General features: G+C 47.2%; 1 protein-coding gene across 1 annotated transcript in view; it reads right to left on the minus strand.

The window, feature by feature from the left end:
- The window catches only part of LOC144505674 (disintegrin and metalloproteinase domain-containing protein 33-like), a 178,135-nt gene that overhangs the window by 86,658 nt on the left and 73,909 nt on the right, over positions 1 to 17,568 (minus strand). The window lies entirely within an intron of this gene.

Consider the following 17,568-nt stretch of genomic DNA (forward strand, 5'->3'; position numbering starts at 1 on the left):
GTATCCCATGAGCCTTAACCTTCTTAACCAACCTGCCACGTGGGACTTTGTCAAATGCCTTACTGAAATCCATATAGACGACATCCACGGCCCTTCCTTCATCAACCGTTTTTGTCACTTCCTCAAAAAACTCCACCAAATTTGTAAGGCACGACCTCCCTCTTACAAAATCATGCTGTCTGTCACTAATGAGATTGTTCCGTTCTAAATGCACATACATCCTGTCTCTAAGAATCCTCTCCAACAACTTCCCTACCACGGACATCAAGCTCACCGACCTATAATTTCCTGGGTTATCCCTGCTACCCTTCTTAAACAACAGGACCACATTCGCTATCCTCCAATCCTCAGAGACCTCACCCGTGTCCAAAGAAGCGACAAAGATTTCCGTCAGAGGCCCAGCAATTTCATCTCTCGTCTCCCTGAGCAGTCGAGGATAGATGCCATCAGGCCCTGGGGCTTTGTCAGTTTTAATGTTCCCTAAAAAACCTCACACTTCCTCTCTTGTAATGGAGATTTTCTCTAACGGGTCAACACCTCCCTCCGAGACACTCCCGGTTAACACGCCCCTCTCCTTCGTGAATACCGATACAAAGTATTCATTTAGGATCTCCCCTATTCCCTTGGGTTCTAAGCATAATTCCCCTCCTTTGTCCCTGAGAGGTCCGATTTTCTCCCTGACAACTCTTTTGTTCCTAACGTATGAATAGAATGCCTTAGGATTCTCCTTAATCCTGCCTGCCAAGAACATCTCGTGACCTCTTTTTGCCCTTCTAACTCCCCGTTTGAGATCTTTCCTACTCTCTCTGTATTCCTCCAGAGCTCCATCTGTTTTCAGTTGCCTGGACTTAACGTACGCCTCCCTTTTCATTTTAATCAGATCCTCAATTTCCCTGGTTATCCACGGCTCTCGAATCCTACCTTTCCTATCTTTCCTTTTTACAGGCACATGCCTATCCTGCAGCCTTATCAATAGTTCCTTAAAAGACTCCCACATGCCAGACGCGGACTTACCCTCGAACATCCTCTCCCAATCAACATCCACCAATTCCTGCCTAATCCGGCTATAGTCAGCCTTCCTCCAATTTAGCACCCTGCCCGTAGGAGCCCGTAGGAGACTGCTAAGGAGACGAAGGAGCAGCGCTCTGAAAGCTTGTCGCTTTTCCTGCCAAATAAACCTGTTGGACTTTAAACTGGTGTTGTTAGACTCCTTACTAAGGAGAATATCACAGCTGTGCTGCGGGGGACACCTCGTAGGGCTCAGACAGCGAGGCAACATGGGTAGAGCTCAGGAATAGGAAGGGTGTCGTCACAATGTTGGGGGTTTACTATAGGCCGCCCAATTGTCAGCGAGAGATAGAGGAACAGATATGTCGGCAGATTTTGGCAAGGTGTAAAAGTAACAGGGTTGTTGTGGTGGGAGATTTTAATTTCCCCTATATTGACTGGGACTCACTTAGTGCTCGGGGTGTGGATGGGGCAGAGTTTGTAAGGAGCATCCAGGAGGGCTTCCTGAAACAGTATGTAGATAGTCCAACCAGGGAAGGGGCCGTACTGGACCTGGTATTGGGGAATGAGCCCAGCCAGGTGGTCGATGTTTCAGTCGGGGAGCAGTTTGGGAACAGTGACCACAATTCAGTAAGCTTTAAGGTACTGATGGTTAAAGATAAGTGTAGTCCTCAAGTGAAGGTGCTAAATTGGGGGAAGGCTAATTACAACAATATTCAGCAGGAACTGAAGAATGTAGATTGGGGGCAGATGTTTGAGGGCAAATCAACATCTGGCATGTGGGAGGCTTTCAAGTGTAAGTTGATAGGGATTCAGGACCGGCACATTCCTGTAAGGATGAAGGGTAAGTATGGCAAGTTTTGGGAACCTTGGATAACGAGCGATATTGTGAGCCTCGTCAAAGAGAAAAAAGGAAGCATTTGTCAAAGCTAGGAGGCTGGGAACACACGAAGCATAGAACATAGAACATTACAGCGCAGTACAGGCCCTTCGGCCCTCGATGTTGCGCCGACCAGTGAAACCAATCTAAAGCTCATCTAACCTACACTATTCCAATATCATCCATATGTTTATCCAATGACCATTTAAATGCCCTTAATGTTGGCGAGTCCATTACTGCTGCAGGTAGGACATTCCACGCCCTTACTACTCTCTGAGTGAAGAACCTACCTCTGACATCTGTCCTATATCTATCACCCCTCAATTTAAAGCTATGTCCCCTCGTGCTAGCTATCACTATCCGAGGAAAAAGGCTCTCACTATCCACCCTATCTAATCCTCTGATCATCTTGTATGCCTCTAATAAGTCAGCTCTTAACCTTCTTCTCTCAAACGAAAACAACCTTAGTCCCTCAGTCCCTTGAGTTTAAAAATTGGCAAGTCATGTTTCAGTTTTATAGAACCTTAGTTAGGCCACACTTGGAATATAGTGTTCAATTCTGGTCGCCACACTACCAGAAGGATGTGGAGGCTTTGGAGAGGGTACAGAAAAGATTTACCAGGATGTTGCCTGGCATGGAGGGCATTAGCTATGAGGAGAGGTTGGAGAAACTTGGTTTGTTCTCACTGGAGCGATGGAGGTTGAGGGGCAACCTGATAGGAGCAAGTGTGGAATACAAGGAAAGTAGAAAGAAACTTAAGCAAGGAGTAAGGAGGGCTAAAAGGGGTCACGAAAAAGCATTGGCCAGCTGGATTAAGGAAAATCCCAAGGCTTTTTACACATATATAAAGAGCAAGAGGGTAGCCAGGGAGAGGGTTGGCCCACTCCAGGACAAGGGAGGGAATCTATGCGTGGAGCCAGAGGAAATGGGTGAGGTATTAAATGAGTACTTTGCGTCAGTATTCACCAAAGAGAAGGACTTGGTGGATGATGAGTCTGGGAAAGGGTGTGTAGATAGTTTGAGTCATGTTGTGATCAAAAAGGAGGAGGTATTGGGGTTCTTGAGAAACATTAAGGTAGACAAGTCCCCAGGGCCTGATGGGATATACCCCAGAATACTGAGAGAGGCAAGGGAGGAAATTGCTGGGGCCTTGAGAGAAATCTTTGTATCCTCACTGGCTACAGGGGAGGTCCCAAAGGATTGGAGAATCGCCAATGTTGTTCCTTTGTTTAAGAAGGGTAGCAAGAATAATCCAGGTAATTACAGGCCGGTGAGCCTTACATCAGTGGTAGGGAAATTATTGGAGAGGATTCTTTGAGACAGGATTTATTCCCACTTAGAAATAAGTGGACGTATTAGTGTGAGGCAACATGGTTTTGAGAAGGGGAGGTCGTGTCTCACTAACTTGATCGAGTTTTTCGAGGAAGTGACAAAGATGATTGATGAGGGTAGGGCAGTGGATGTTGTCCACGTGGACTTCAGTAAGGCCTTTGACAAGGTCCCTCATGGCAGACTGGTGCAGAAGGTGAAGTCGCATGGGATCAGAGGTGAGCTGGCAAGGTGGATACAAAACTGGCTCAGTCGAAGAAGTCAAAGTGTCTCTGTATGCACTGTTTGAGAGCAGATATCCACTCCATCTGACGAAGGAGCGGCGCTCCGAAGGCTAATGGCATTTGCTACCAAATAAACCTGTTGGACTTTAACCCGGTGTTGTTAAAACTCTTCCTCAGTCAAAGAAGACAGAAGGTAGCAGTGGAAGGGTGTGTTTCTGAATGGAGAGCTGTAACAAGTGGTGTTCCTCAGGGATCAGTGCTGGGACCTTTGCTGTTTGTAATATATATAAATGATTTGGAGGAAAATGTAACTGGTTTGATTAGTAAGTTTGCGGATGACACGAAGGTTGGTGGATTTGCGGATAGCGATGAGGACCATCAGAGGATACAGCAGGATATAGATCAGTTGGAGACTTGGGTGGAGAGATGGCAGATGCAGTTTAATCCGGACAAATGTGAGGTAATGCATTTTGGAAGGTCTAATACAGATAGGAAATATACAGTAAATGGCAGAACCCTTAAGAGTATTGATAGGCAGAGGGATCTGGGTGTACAGGTACACAGGTCACTGAAAGTGGCAATGCAGGTGGAGAAGGTAGTCAAGAAGGCATACGGCATGCTTGCCTTCATCGGCCAGGGCATTGAGTTTAAAAATTGGCAAGTCATGTTGCAGCTTTATAGAACCTTAGTTAGGCCACACTTGGAATATAGTGTTCAATTCTGGTCGCCACACTACCAGAAGGATGTGGAGGCTTTGGAGAGGGTACAGAAAAGATTTACCAGGATGTTGCCTGGCATGGAGGGCATTAGCTATGAGGAGAGGTTGGAGAAACGTAGAACATAGAACAGTACAGCACAGAACAGGCCCTTCATAGAAATCATAGAAACCCTACAGTACAGAAAGAGGCCATTCGGCCCATCGAGTCTGCACCGACCACAATCCCACCCAGGCCCTACCCCCATATCCCTACATATTTACCCACTAATCCGTCTAACCTATGCATCTAAGGACACTAAGGGCAATTTTTACATGGCCAATCAACCTAACCCGCACATCTTTGGACTCCCACGATGTTGTGCCGAGCTTTATCTGAAACCAAGATCAAGCTATCCCACTCCCTATCATCCTGGTGTGCTCCATGTGCCTATCCAATAACCGCTTAAATGTTCCTAAAGTGTCTGACTCCACTATCACTGCAGGCAGTCCATTCCACACCCCAACCACTCTCTGAGTAAAGAAACAAACTTGGTTTGTTCTCACTGGAACGACAGAGGTTGAGGGGAGACCTGAGAGAAATCTACAAGATTATGAGAGGCATGGACAGGGTGGATAGTCAGAAGCTTTTTCCCAGGGTGGAAGAGTCAATTACTCGGGGGCTCAGGTTTGAGGTCCGAGGGGCAAGGTTTAAAGGAGATGTACGAAGCAAGTATTTTTACACAGAGAGTGGTGGGTGCCTGGAACTCACTGCCGGGGGAGGTAGTGGAAGCAGATACGGTAGTGAATTTTAAGGGGCGTCTTGACAAATACATGAATAGGATGGGAATAGAGGGATATGGTCCCCGGAAGGGTAGGGGGGTTTAGTTAAGTCGGGCAGCATGGTCGGTGCAGGCTTGGAGGGCCGAAGGGCCTGTTCCTGTGCTGTAATTTTCTTTGTTCTTTGTTCTAAACTCCATCTGCCATTTTTCCGCCCAAGTCTTCAAACGGTCTATAGCTTGCTGTATCCTCTGACAATCATAGAACATAGAACATTACAGCGCAGTACAGGCCCTTCGGCCCTCGATGTTGCGCCGACCAGTGAAACCAATCTAAAGCCCATCTAACCTACACTATTCCAATATTATCCATATGTTTATCCAATGACCATTTAAATGCCCTTAATGTTGGCGAGTCCACTACTGCTGCAGGCAGGACATTCCACACCCTTACTTCTCCCTGAGTAAAGAAACTACCTCTAACATCTGTCCTATATCTCTCACCCCTCAATTTAAAGCTATGTCCCCTCGTGCTAGCCAACACCATCCGAGGAAAAAGGCTCTCACTATCCACCCTATCTAATCCTCTGATCATCTTGTATGCCTCTATTAAGTCACCTCTTAACCTTCTTCTCTCTAACGAAAACAACCTCAAGTCCCTCAGCCTCTCCTCATAAGACCTTCCCACCATACCAGGCAACATCCTAGTAAATCTCCTCTGCACCCTTTCCAATGCATCCACATCCTTCCTATAATGCGGCGACCAGAACTGTACTCAATACTCCAAGTGCGGCCGCACCAGAGTTTTGTACAGCTGCAACATGACCTCGTGGCTCCGAAACTCAATCCCTCTACCAATAAAAGCTAACACACCGTATGCCTTCTTAACAACCCGATCAACCTGGGTGCCAACTTTCAGGGATCTATGCACATGGAATCCTCGTCACTATTCACAACTCCACCAGTTTTTGTGCCATCTGCGTACTAATCAGACCAGCTACATTTTCTTCCAAATCATTTATATATATTACAAACAACTAAGGTCCCAGAACTGATCCCTGTGGAACACTGCTCGTCACAGCCCACCATTCCATTCACCCCTCTACTGCTACCCTCTGCCTTCTTTGACCGAGCCAGTTTTGTATCCACCTTGCCAGTTCACCTCTGATCCCATGCGACTTCACCTTCTGCACCAGTCTGCCATGAGGGACCTTGTCAAAGGCCTTACTGAAGTCCATGTAGACAATATCCACTGCCCTACCCTCATCAATCATAGAACATAGAACATAGAACATTACAGCGCAGAACAGGCCCTTCGGCACACGATGTTGCACCGACCAGTTAAAAAAAAACTGTGACCCTCCAACCTAAACCAATTTCTTTTCGTCCATGAACCTATCTACGGATCTCTTAAACGCCCCCAAACTAGGCGCATTTACTACTGATGCTGGCAGGGCATTCCAATCCCTCACCACCCTCTGGGTAAAGAACCTACCCCTGACATCGGTTCTATAACTACCCCCCCTCAATTTAAAGCCATGCCCCCTCGTGCTGGATTTCTCCATCAGAGGAAAAAGGCTATCACTATCCACCCTATCTAAACCTCTAATCATCTTATATGTTTCAATAAGATCCCCTCTTAGCCGCCGCCTTTCCAGCGAAAACAATCCCAAATCCCTCAGCCTCTCCTCATAGGATCTCCCCTCCATACCAGGCAACATCCTGGTAAACCTCCTCTGCACCCTCTCCAAAGCCTCCACATCCTTCCTGTAATGTGGGGACCAGAACTGCACACAGTACTCCAAGTGCGGCCGCACCAGAGTTGTGTACAGTTGCAACATAACGCTACGACTCCTAAATTCAATCCCCCTACCAATAAACGCCAAGACACCATATGCCTTCTTAACAACCTTATCTACTTGATTCCCAACTTTCAGGGATCTATGCACACATACACCTAGATCCCTCTGCTCCTCCACACTATTCAAAGTCCTCCCGTTAGCCCTATACTCAACACATCTGTTATTCCTACCAAAGTGAATTACCTCACACTTCTCCGCATTAAACTCCATCCGCCACCTCTCGGCCCAACTTTGCAACCTGTCTAAGTCTTCCTGCAAACTACGACACCCTTCCTCACTGTCTACCACACCACCGACTTTGGTGTCATCAGCAAATTTGCTAATCCACCCAACTATACCCTCATCCAGATCATTAATAAATATTACAAACAGCAGTGGCCCCAAAACAGATCCCTGAGGTACACCACTTGTAACCGCACTCCATGATGAATATTTACTATCAACCACCACCCTCTGTTTCCTATCCGCTAGCCAATTCCTGATCCAATTTCCTAGATCACCCCCAATCCCATACATCTGCATTTTCTGCAGAAGCCTACCATGGTGAACCTTATCAAACGCCTTACTAAAATCCATATATACCACGTCCACTGCCTTGCCCCCATCCACCTCCTTGGTCACTTTCTCAAAAAACTCAATAAGGTTAGTAAGGCACGACCTACCTGCCACAAAACCATGCTGACTATCACCTATCAATTCATTACTCTCCAAATAACTATAAATCCTATCCCTTATAATTTTTTCCAACATCTTGCCGACAACAGAAGTGAGACTCACCGGTCTATAATTCCCGGGGAAGTCTCTGTTCCCCTTCTTAAACAATGGGACAACATTCGCTAACCTCCAATCTTCTGGTACTATACCAGAGGCCAACGACGACCTGAAGATCAGAGCCAGAGGCTCTGCAATCACTTCTCTTGCCTCCCAGAGAATCCTTGGATAAATCCCATCCGGACCAGGGGATTTATCTATTTTCAGACCCTCCAGAATATCCTGCACATCCTCCTTATCAACTGTAATACTGTCTATTCTACTCCCTTGCAACCCAGTGTCCTCCTCAGCTATATTCATGTCCCCTTGCGTGAACACCGAAGAGAAATATTGGTTCAATGCTTCACCAATCTCCTCCGGTTCCACACATAACTTCCCTCTGCCATCTATAACTGGCCCTAAACTTGCCCTAACCAACCTTCTGTTCTTGACATACCTATAGAACGCCTTAGGATTCTCTTTAACCCTATCCGCCAAAGTCTTCTCATGTCCTCTTTTAGCCCTTCTAAGCTCGCTCTTCAACTCCCTCTTAGCCAAACTAAAGCTTTCTAGTGCACTACCCGAGTGCTCACGTCTCATCCGAACATAAGCCTCCTTTTTCTTTTTAACCAACAAAGAAACTTTTTTGGTGCACCACGGTTCCCTAGCCCTACCAATTCCTCCTTGCCTGACAGGGACATACCTATCACAGACTCGCAGTAGCTGCTCCTTGAAAAAACTCCACATGTCGGACGTTCCCAGTCCCTGTAATCTCCTAGTCCAACCTATGTTTCCTAATTCTCTCCTAATAGCCTCATAATTACCCTTCCCCCAGCTAAAACCACTGGCCCGAGGTTCATGCCTATCCCTTTCCATCACTAAGGTGAACGTAACCGAATTGTGGTCACTATCACCAAAATGCACACCAACTTCCAAGTCTAGCACCTGGTCTGGCTCATTTCCCAGCACCAGATCCAATGTAGCCTCACCTCTAGTTGGCCTGTCTACATACTGAGTCAAAAAACCTTCCTGCACGCTTTGAACAAAAACTGACCCCTCTAACGAGCTAGAGCTATAACAATTCCAGTCAATATTAGTCAAGTTAAAATCCCCCATAACAATTGCCCTATTACTTTCACTCCTAAGCAGGATTGACTCCGCAATCCTTTCCTCAACCTCTCTAGAACTTTTAGGAGGTCTATAAAAGACTCCCAACAGGGTGACCTCTCCTCTCCTATTTCTAATCTCCGCCCATACTACCTCAACAGATAAGTCCTCATCAAACCTCCTCTCTGACACTGTGATACAATCTCTGACCAATAATGCTACCCCTCCCCCTCTTCTACCTCCTTCCCTACTTCGACTAAAACATTTGAACCCCGGGACCTGCAGCATCCATTCCTGCCCCTGCTCTATCCATGTCTCTGAAATAGCCACAACATCGAAGTCCCAGGTACTGATCCACGCTGCAAGTTCACCCACTTTATTGCGAATACTCCTGGCATTGAAGTATACACATTTCAAACCCTGCTCCACCCCACCTCTGCAATGCCGTGCATTGCAGTCCCCATCCATGCATCCCTCACTTTCAGCCCCACTACTCAGGATCCCTCCCCCCCCCCGAATCAGTTTAAACCTCCTTGCATGGCCTTAGCAAATTTACCCCCCAGGATATTGGTCCCCTTCTGATTAAGGTGTAGACCATCCTTCTCATAGAGGTCACACCTTCCCCAGTACGAGCCCCAATTGCTTAAGTACCTGAACCCCTCCCTCCTGCACCATCCCCTCAGCCATGAATTCAAACCTTCCCTCTCCCTATTCCTCTCTAAACTATCCCATGGTACAGGCAAGAGTCCAGAGATAACCACTCTGTCAGTCTTGGCCTTTAGTTTCCACCCCAACTCCATAAATCCCTGCCTAATATCCCCTTCCCCTATCCTCCCTATGTCGTGTGTCCCCACATGTACAATAACTTGTGGTTTATCTCCCTCCCCCCTAAGAATCCTGAATACCCTGTCAGACACATCCCGGACCCCAGCCCCTGGTAGGCAACACACCAACCCTGAGTCCCTACCTTTAGTTCCGACCCTCCTATCTGTCCCCTTAATTGTGGAGTCCCCAATCACAAGGCCCAGTCTTTTACAGCCCCTAACCACCTGAGCTTTCTCACTCGGCTCACCCCCAGAGATCTGCTCTCTATGCTCAGTTGATTCCTCCTCAACTGTAGCCTCCAGCACCGAAAACCTATTATGGAGGGGAACCGCCCCAGGGGATTGTCTTCCCGATTGCTTCTTACCCCTCCTCCTGGCATTGACCCAAGCCTCATTTCTAGGAGTTACTATTTCTCTATAACTCCTATCAACTTCCACCTCCGCCTCCCGAATTATGCGGAGTTCCTCTACCTCCCCCTCCAGCTCCTTTACACGCTCCTCCAGAAGCTGCAATCTAATGCACTTCTTACAACTAAAATCTCCTGAAACACTACTGGATTTCCTCACCACATACATCCCACAGGAGATGCAGCATACTGCCTGAACTGCCATCCCTGAAGCCATTACCAGCAAGAAAAAAAAGAAAACAAAAAAAAAAACTTCCCCACACTTCCCCAACTGTCACTCTCCACTGTCACTCATCTTCGTCACTTCCTCGAAAAACTTGATCAAGTTCGTGAGACACGACCTCCCCTTCACAAAACCATGCTGCCTCTCACAAATACGTCCATTTGTTTCAAAATGTGAGTAAATCCTGTCCCTAAGAATCTTTTCCAATATTTTCCCTAACACTGACATCAGGCTCACCGGCCTATAATTTCCTGGATTATCCCTGCTGCCCTCCTTAAACATTGGCTATTCTCCAGTCCTCTGGAACTTCACCTGTAGCCAATGAGGACACAAAGATTTCTCTCAAGGCCGTGGCAATTTCCCCCCTTGCCTCCCTCAGTATTCTGGGGTAAATCCCATCCGGCCCTGGGGACTTAAGGGCGTTTTAAGATGCCCAATACCTCCTCCTTTTTGATATCAACATGACCCAGAATATCTACACACCCTACCCTCGGCTCCTCATCCATCAAGTCCCTCTCTTTGGTGAATACTGAGGCAAAGTATTCATTTAGTATCTCACCCATTTCTTTTGTTCATTCGTGGGATATGAGCGTCACTGGCTGGCCAGCATTCATTGCCCATCCCTAGTCAATCGAGGGCAGTTGAAAGTCAACCACATTGCTGTGGGTCATAGAGTCATAGATGTTTACAGTGAAAAATATACAGATGAGTACACTTTAAAAATGACTGCCTGGCACATAAAGAGTTAACTGGGAGAGAGACCATAAACAGGCACTGACTCTTAGCCCAGACAACTACTTGTAAATTAAAACATGCAGGAATTAGATACTGCAGGAAGCCAGTGGAAATAGGGACAGTCCCAGGACAAAAGGGTCTGTTAAAGAGACTAGCCACAAATGGGAATGGGAATACATAAATGCAGGAAAACCAATTATTATATGAATGAGCCAAAACTAAACCATTGATGGTCACTGACGTGGGAAATAGAACATAGAAACATAGAAAACTACAGCACAAAACAGGCCCTTCGGCCCCACAAGTTGTGCCGAACATATCCCTACCTTTTAGGCCGACCTATAACCCTCCATCCTATGAAGTCCCATGTATCCATTCATAAGACAATGTGATGTTAACATGTTCATGTCTGTATTTGTCTATACAGGCTGAGTGAGTGGGCGAGGATATGGCAAATGGAGTATAACGTTGAGAAATGCGAGGTTATACACTTTGGAGGAAATAATAACAAATGGGATTACTATCTCAATGGAAACAAATTAAAACATGCTACCGTGCAAAGGGACCTGGGGGTCCTTGTGCATGAGACGCAAAAGCCCAGTCTGCAGGTACAACAGGTGATCAAGAAGGCAAATGGGATGTTGGCCTATATTGCGAGGGGGATAGAATATAAAAGCAGGGATGTCTTGATGCACCTGTACAGGGCATTGGTGAGGCCGCAGCTGGAATACTGTGTGCAGTATTGGTCCCCTTATATGAGGAAGGATATATTGGCATTGGAGGGAGTGCAGAGAAGGTTCACCAGGTTGATACCGGAGATGAGGGGTTTGGATTATGAGGAGAGGCTGAGGAGATTGGGTTTGTACTCGTTGGAGTTTAGAAGGATGAGGGGGGATCTTATGGAGACTTATAAGATAATGCGGGGGCTGGATAAGGTGGAGGCGGAGAGATTCTTTCCACTTAGTAAGGAAGTTAAAACTAGAGGACACAGCCTCAAAATAAAGGGGGGTCGGTTTAAGACAGAGTTGAGGAGGAACTTCTTCTCCCAGAGGGTGGTGAATCTCTGGAATTCTCTGCCCACTGAGGTGGTGGAGGCTACCTCGCTGAATATGTTTAAAGCGCGGATGGATGGATTCCTGATCGGTAAGGGAATTAAGGGTTATGGGGATCAGGCGGGTAAGTGGTACTGATCCACGTCAGATCAGCCATGATCTTATTGAATGGCGGGGCAGGCTCGAGGGGCTAGATGGCCTACTCCTGCTCCTATTTCTTATGTTCTTATGTTCTTATAATGACGTGTGAACCATCGATCACCTACTTGATTACAACGATGTGATAATGGCTAGATGTCGGTCCATCTATTGTGTAAAGGGTATAAACATAGAAACATAGAAAAACGACAGCACAAAACAGGCCCTTCGGCCCCACAAGTTGTGCCGAACATATCCCTACCTTTTAGGTAGGCCTAAAAGGTAGGGATATGTTCGGCACAACTTGTGGGGCCGAAGGGCCTGTTTTGTGCTGTAGTTTTTCTATGTTTCTAATATCCCTCGTTATGCAGGGTTCCTGATACTTGCCACACTTATCCTCCATCCTAACAGGAACATGCCGGTCCTGAATTCCAATCAACTGACATTTGAAAGACTCCCACATGTCGGATGTTGATTTACCCTCAAAAAGCCTCCCCGAATCGACACTCTCCAGATCCTGCCTAATGTTGTTGTAGTCTTCTCCCGATTTAACACCTTAACTTGAGGACTACACTTATCTTTATCCATCAGTACCTTAAAGCTTACTGAATTGTGGTCACTGTTCCTGAACTGCTCCCCTACTGAAACATCGACCACCTGGCCAGGCTCATTCCCCAATATCAGGTCCAGTATGGCCACTTCCCTAGTTTGACTATCTACATACTGTTTCAAGAAGCCCTCCTGGATGCTCCTTACAAACTCTGCCCCATCCACGCCCCGAGCACTAAGTGAGTCCCAGTCAATATCGGGGAAGTTAAAATCTCCCACCACAACAACCCTGTTACTTTTACACCTTGCCAAAATCTGCCTACATATCTGTTCCTCTATTTCCCGCTGGCAGTTGGGTGGCCGATAGTGAACCCCCAACATTGTGACTACACCCTTCCTATTCCCATATTGCCTCGCTGTATGAACCCTCCGAGGTGTCCTCCCGGAGTACAGCTGTGATATTCTCCTTATGTGGAGATGCCGGCGTTGGACTGGGGTAAACACAGTAAGAAGTCTCACAACACCAGGTTAAAGTCCAACAGGTTTATTTGGGAGCAAAAGCCATTAGCTTTCGGAGCGCTGCCCCTTCTTCAGGTGAGTGGGAGTTCTGTTCGCAAACAGGGCATATAAAGACACAAACTCAATTTACAAAATAATGATTGGAATGCGAATCTTTACAGGTAATCAAATCTTAAAGGTACAGACAATGTGAGTGGAGAGAGGGTTAAGCACAGGTTAAAGAGATGTGTATTGTCTCCAGCCAGGACAGTTCGTGAGATTTTGCAAGCCCAGGCAAGTCGTGGGGGTTACAGATAGTGTGACATGAACCCAAGATCCCGGTTGAGGCCGTCCTCGTGTGTGCGGAACTTGGCTATCAGTTTCTGCTCAGCGACTCTGCGCTGTCGTGTGTCGTGAAGGCCGCCTTGGAGAACGCTTACCCGAAGATCAGAGGCTGAATGCCCATGACCGCTGAAGTGCTCCCCCACAGGAAGAGAACAGTCTCGCCTGGTGATTGTCGAGCGTTGTCGAAAGCTAGTGGCTTTTGCGACCAAATAAACCTGTTGGACTCCAACCTGGCGCCGCGAGACTTCCCACTATGTTCTCCTGAACCAGTAGTGCAGCTCTGTATCCATCCATCCAGCCCACCCCGCATCCCATGTGATTTTAGTTTTTGTACCAGTCTGCCATGTGGGACCTTGTCAAACGTTTTACTAAAGTTCCCATAAACATAGAACATAGAACATATAACATAGAACATAGAACAGTACAGCACAGAACAGGCCCTTCGGCCCACGATGTTGTGCCGAGCTTTATCTGAAACCAAGATCAAGCTATCCCACTCCCTATCATCCTGGTGTGCTCCATGTGCCTATCCAAGAACCGCTTAAATGTTTCTAAAGTGTCTGACTCCACTATCACTGCAGGCAGTCCATTCCACACCCCAACCACTCTCTGCGTAAAGAACCTACCTCTGATATCCGTCCTGTATCTCCCACCACGAACCCTATAGTTATGCCCCCTTGTAATAGCTCCATCCACCCGAGGAAATAGTCTTTGAACGTTCACTCTATCTATCCCCTTCATCATTTTATAAACCTCTATTAAGTCTCCCCTCAGCCTCCTCCGCTCCAGAGAGAACAGCCCTAGCTCCCTCAACCTTTCCTCATATGACCTACCCTCCAAACCAGGCAGCATCCTGGTAAATCTCCTCTGCACTCCTTCCAGCGCTTCCACATCCTTCCTATAGTGAGGTGACCAGAACTGCACACAATATTCCAAATGTGGTCTCACCAAGGTCCTGTACAGTTGCAGCATAACCCCACGGCTCTTAAACTCCAACCCCCTGTTAATAAAAGCTAACACACTATAGGCCTTCTTCACAGCTCTATCCACTTGACTGGCAACCTTTAGAGATCTGTGGATATGGACCCCAAGATCTCTCTGTTCCTCCACAGTCTTCAGAACCCTACCTTTGACCCTGTAATCCACATTTAAATTTGTCCTACCAAAATGAATCACCTCACATTTATCAGGGTTAAACTCCATTTGCCATTTTTCAGCCCAGCTTTGCATCCTATCTATGTCTCTTTGCAGCCTACAACAGCCCTCCACCTCATCCACTACTCCACCAATCTTGGTGTCATCAGCAAATTTACTGATCCACCCTTCAGCCCCCTCCTCTAAGTCATTAATAAAAATCACAAAGAGCAGAGGACCAAGCACTGATCCCTGCGGCACACCGCTAGCAACCTGCCTCCAATCCGAAAATTTTCCATCGACCACCACCCTCTGTCTTCGGTCAGACAGCCAGTTAACTATCCAATCGGCCAACTTTCCCTCTATCCCACACCTCCTCACTTTCATCATAAGCCGACCATGGGGGACCTTATCAAACGCCTTACTAAAATCCATGTATATGACATCAACTGCCCTACCTTCATCAACACACTTAGTTACCTCCTCAAAAAATTCTATCAAATTTGTGAGGCACGACTTGCCCTTCACGAATCCGTGCTGACTATCTCGGATTAATCCGCATCTTTCTAAATGGTCGTAAATCCCATCCCTAAGGACCCTTTCCATCAATTTACCAACCACCGAAGTAAGACTAACCGGTCTATAATTACCAGGGTCATTTCTATTCCCTTTCTTAAACAGAGGAACAACATTCGCCATTCTCCAGTCCTCTGGCACCATCCCCGTGGACAGCGAGGACCCAAAGATCAAAGCCAAAGGCTCTGCAATCTCATCCCTTGCCTCCCACAGAATCCTAGGATACATTTCATCAGGGCCAGGGGACTTATCGACCTTCAGTTTATTCAAAACTGCCAAGACATCCTCCCTCCGAACATCTATTTCCTCCAGCCTATTAGCCTGTAACACCTTCTCTTCCTCAAAAACATGGCCCCTCTCCTTGGTGAACACTGAAGAAAAGTATTCATTCATCACCTCGCCTATCTCTACTGACTCCATACACAAGTTCCCACTACTGTCCTTGACCGGCCCTAACCTCACCCTGGTCATTCTTTTATTCCTCACATAAGAGTAAAAAGCCTTGGGGTTTTCCTTGATCCGACCCGCCAAGGACTTCTCATGTCCCCTCCTAGCTCTCCTCAGCCCCTTTTTCAGCTCATTCCTTGCTAACTTGTAACCCTCAATCGAGCCATCTGAACCTTGTTTCCTCATCCCTACATAAGCTTCCCTCTTCCTTTTCACAAGACATTCCACCTCTTTCGTGAACCATGGTTCCCTCACTCGGCCATTTCCTCCCTGCCTGACAGGAACATACCTATCAAGGACATCCAGTATTTGTTCCTTGAAAAAGTTCCACTTTTCATTAGTTCCTTTCTCTGACAGTTTCTGTTCCCAACTTATGCCCCCCAATTCTTGCCTAATCGCATCATAATTACCCCTCCCCCAATTGTAAACCTTGCCCTGCCGTACGGCCCTATCCCTCTCCATTGCAATAACAAAAGACACCGAATTGTGGTCACTATCTCCAAATTGCTCTCCCACAACCAAATCTAACACTTGGCCCGGTTCATTTCCCAGTACCAAATCCAATGTGGCCTCACCTCTAGTCGGCCCATCCACATATTGTGTCAGGAAACCCTCCCGCACACACTGCACAAAAACTGCCCCATCTGAACTATTTGACCTACAAAGGTTCCAATCAATATTTGGAAAGTTAAAGTCCCCCATGACAACTACCCTGTGACCCCCACACATATCCATAATCTGCTTAGCAATTTCTTCCTCCACATCTCTATTACTATTTGGGGGCCTATAGTAAACTCCTAGCAACGTGACCGCTCCTTTCCTATTTCTAACTTCAGCCCATATTACCTCAGTGTGCAGATCCCCCACGAAGTGCCATTCCGCAGCCGTTAAACTATCCTTGATTAACAATGCCACTCCTCCACCTCTTTTACCAGCTTCCCTACACTTAGTGAAACATCTATACCCCGGAACGTCCAACAACCATTCCTGTCCTTGTTCTACCCACGTCTCCGTAATGGCCACAACATCGTAGTCCCAAGTACCAATCCACGCCCCAAGTTCATCTACCTTGTTCCGGATGCTCCTTGCATTGAAGTAGACACACTTCAACCCACCTTCCTGTCTACCAGTACCCACCCTTGACCCTGATACCTTCCCCAATACCTCACCACCCTCACTGACTTCTGGACTACAACTCCCTTTCCCACTCCCCTGACAAATTAGTTTAAACCCCCCTGAAGAGCCGTAACAAATTTCCCTCCGAGGATATTGGTGCCCCTCTGGTTCAGGTGCATCCCGTCCTGTTTGTACAGGTCCCACCTTCCCCAGAACGTGTTCCAATTATCCACGTATCTGAAACCCTCCCTCCTACACCATCCCTGCAACCACACATTTAACTGCACTCTCTCCCTGTTCCTCAACTCGCTATCACGTGGTACCGGCAACGTACCAGAGATGACCACATGTTTCGTCTTGGCTCTCAGCTTCCAGCCCAGCTCCAGAAATTCCTGCTTTAAATCCCCGTCCCTTCTCTTACCTATGTCATTGGTACCAATGTGCACCACGACTTGTGACTGTTTCCCCTCCCCCTTCAGAATTTGGAAAACACGGTCTGAGACATCACGGACCTTGGCATCCGGTAGGCAACATACCATCCTTGAGTCTCTTTTGCTGCCACAGAACCTCCTATCTATCCCTCTAACTAACGAGTCCCCAATAACTATCGCCCTCCCGCTCTCCCCCTTTCCCTCCCGAGCCACAGAGACGGACACAGTGCTGGAGATCCTCTCACTGCGGCTCCCCACTGGTATGTCATCCCCCTCAACTGTATCCAAAGCGGAATACTTGTTGCTAAGGGGAACGACCACCGGGGATCCCTGCACGGACTGCTTCCTCCCAGCCCCTCTCACCGTCACCCATCTGTTTTCAATCCTCGGAGTAACTGTATTCCTAAAGCTTGTGTCTATAAACTACATCCACAACCCTTCCCTCATCAGTTATCCTGG

Source organism: Mustelus asterias, chromosome 1 (genome assembly GCF_964213995.1).
Source record: "Mustelus asterias chromosome 1, sMusAst1.hap1.1, whole genome shotgun sequence".
NCBI classification, from domain to species: Eukaryota; Metazoa; Chordata; class Chondrichthyes; order Carcharhiniformes; family Triakidae; genus Mustelus; species Mustelus asterias.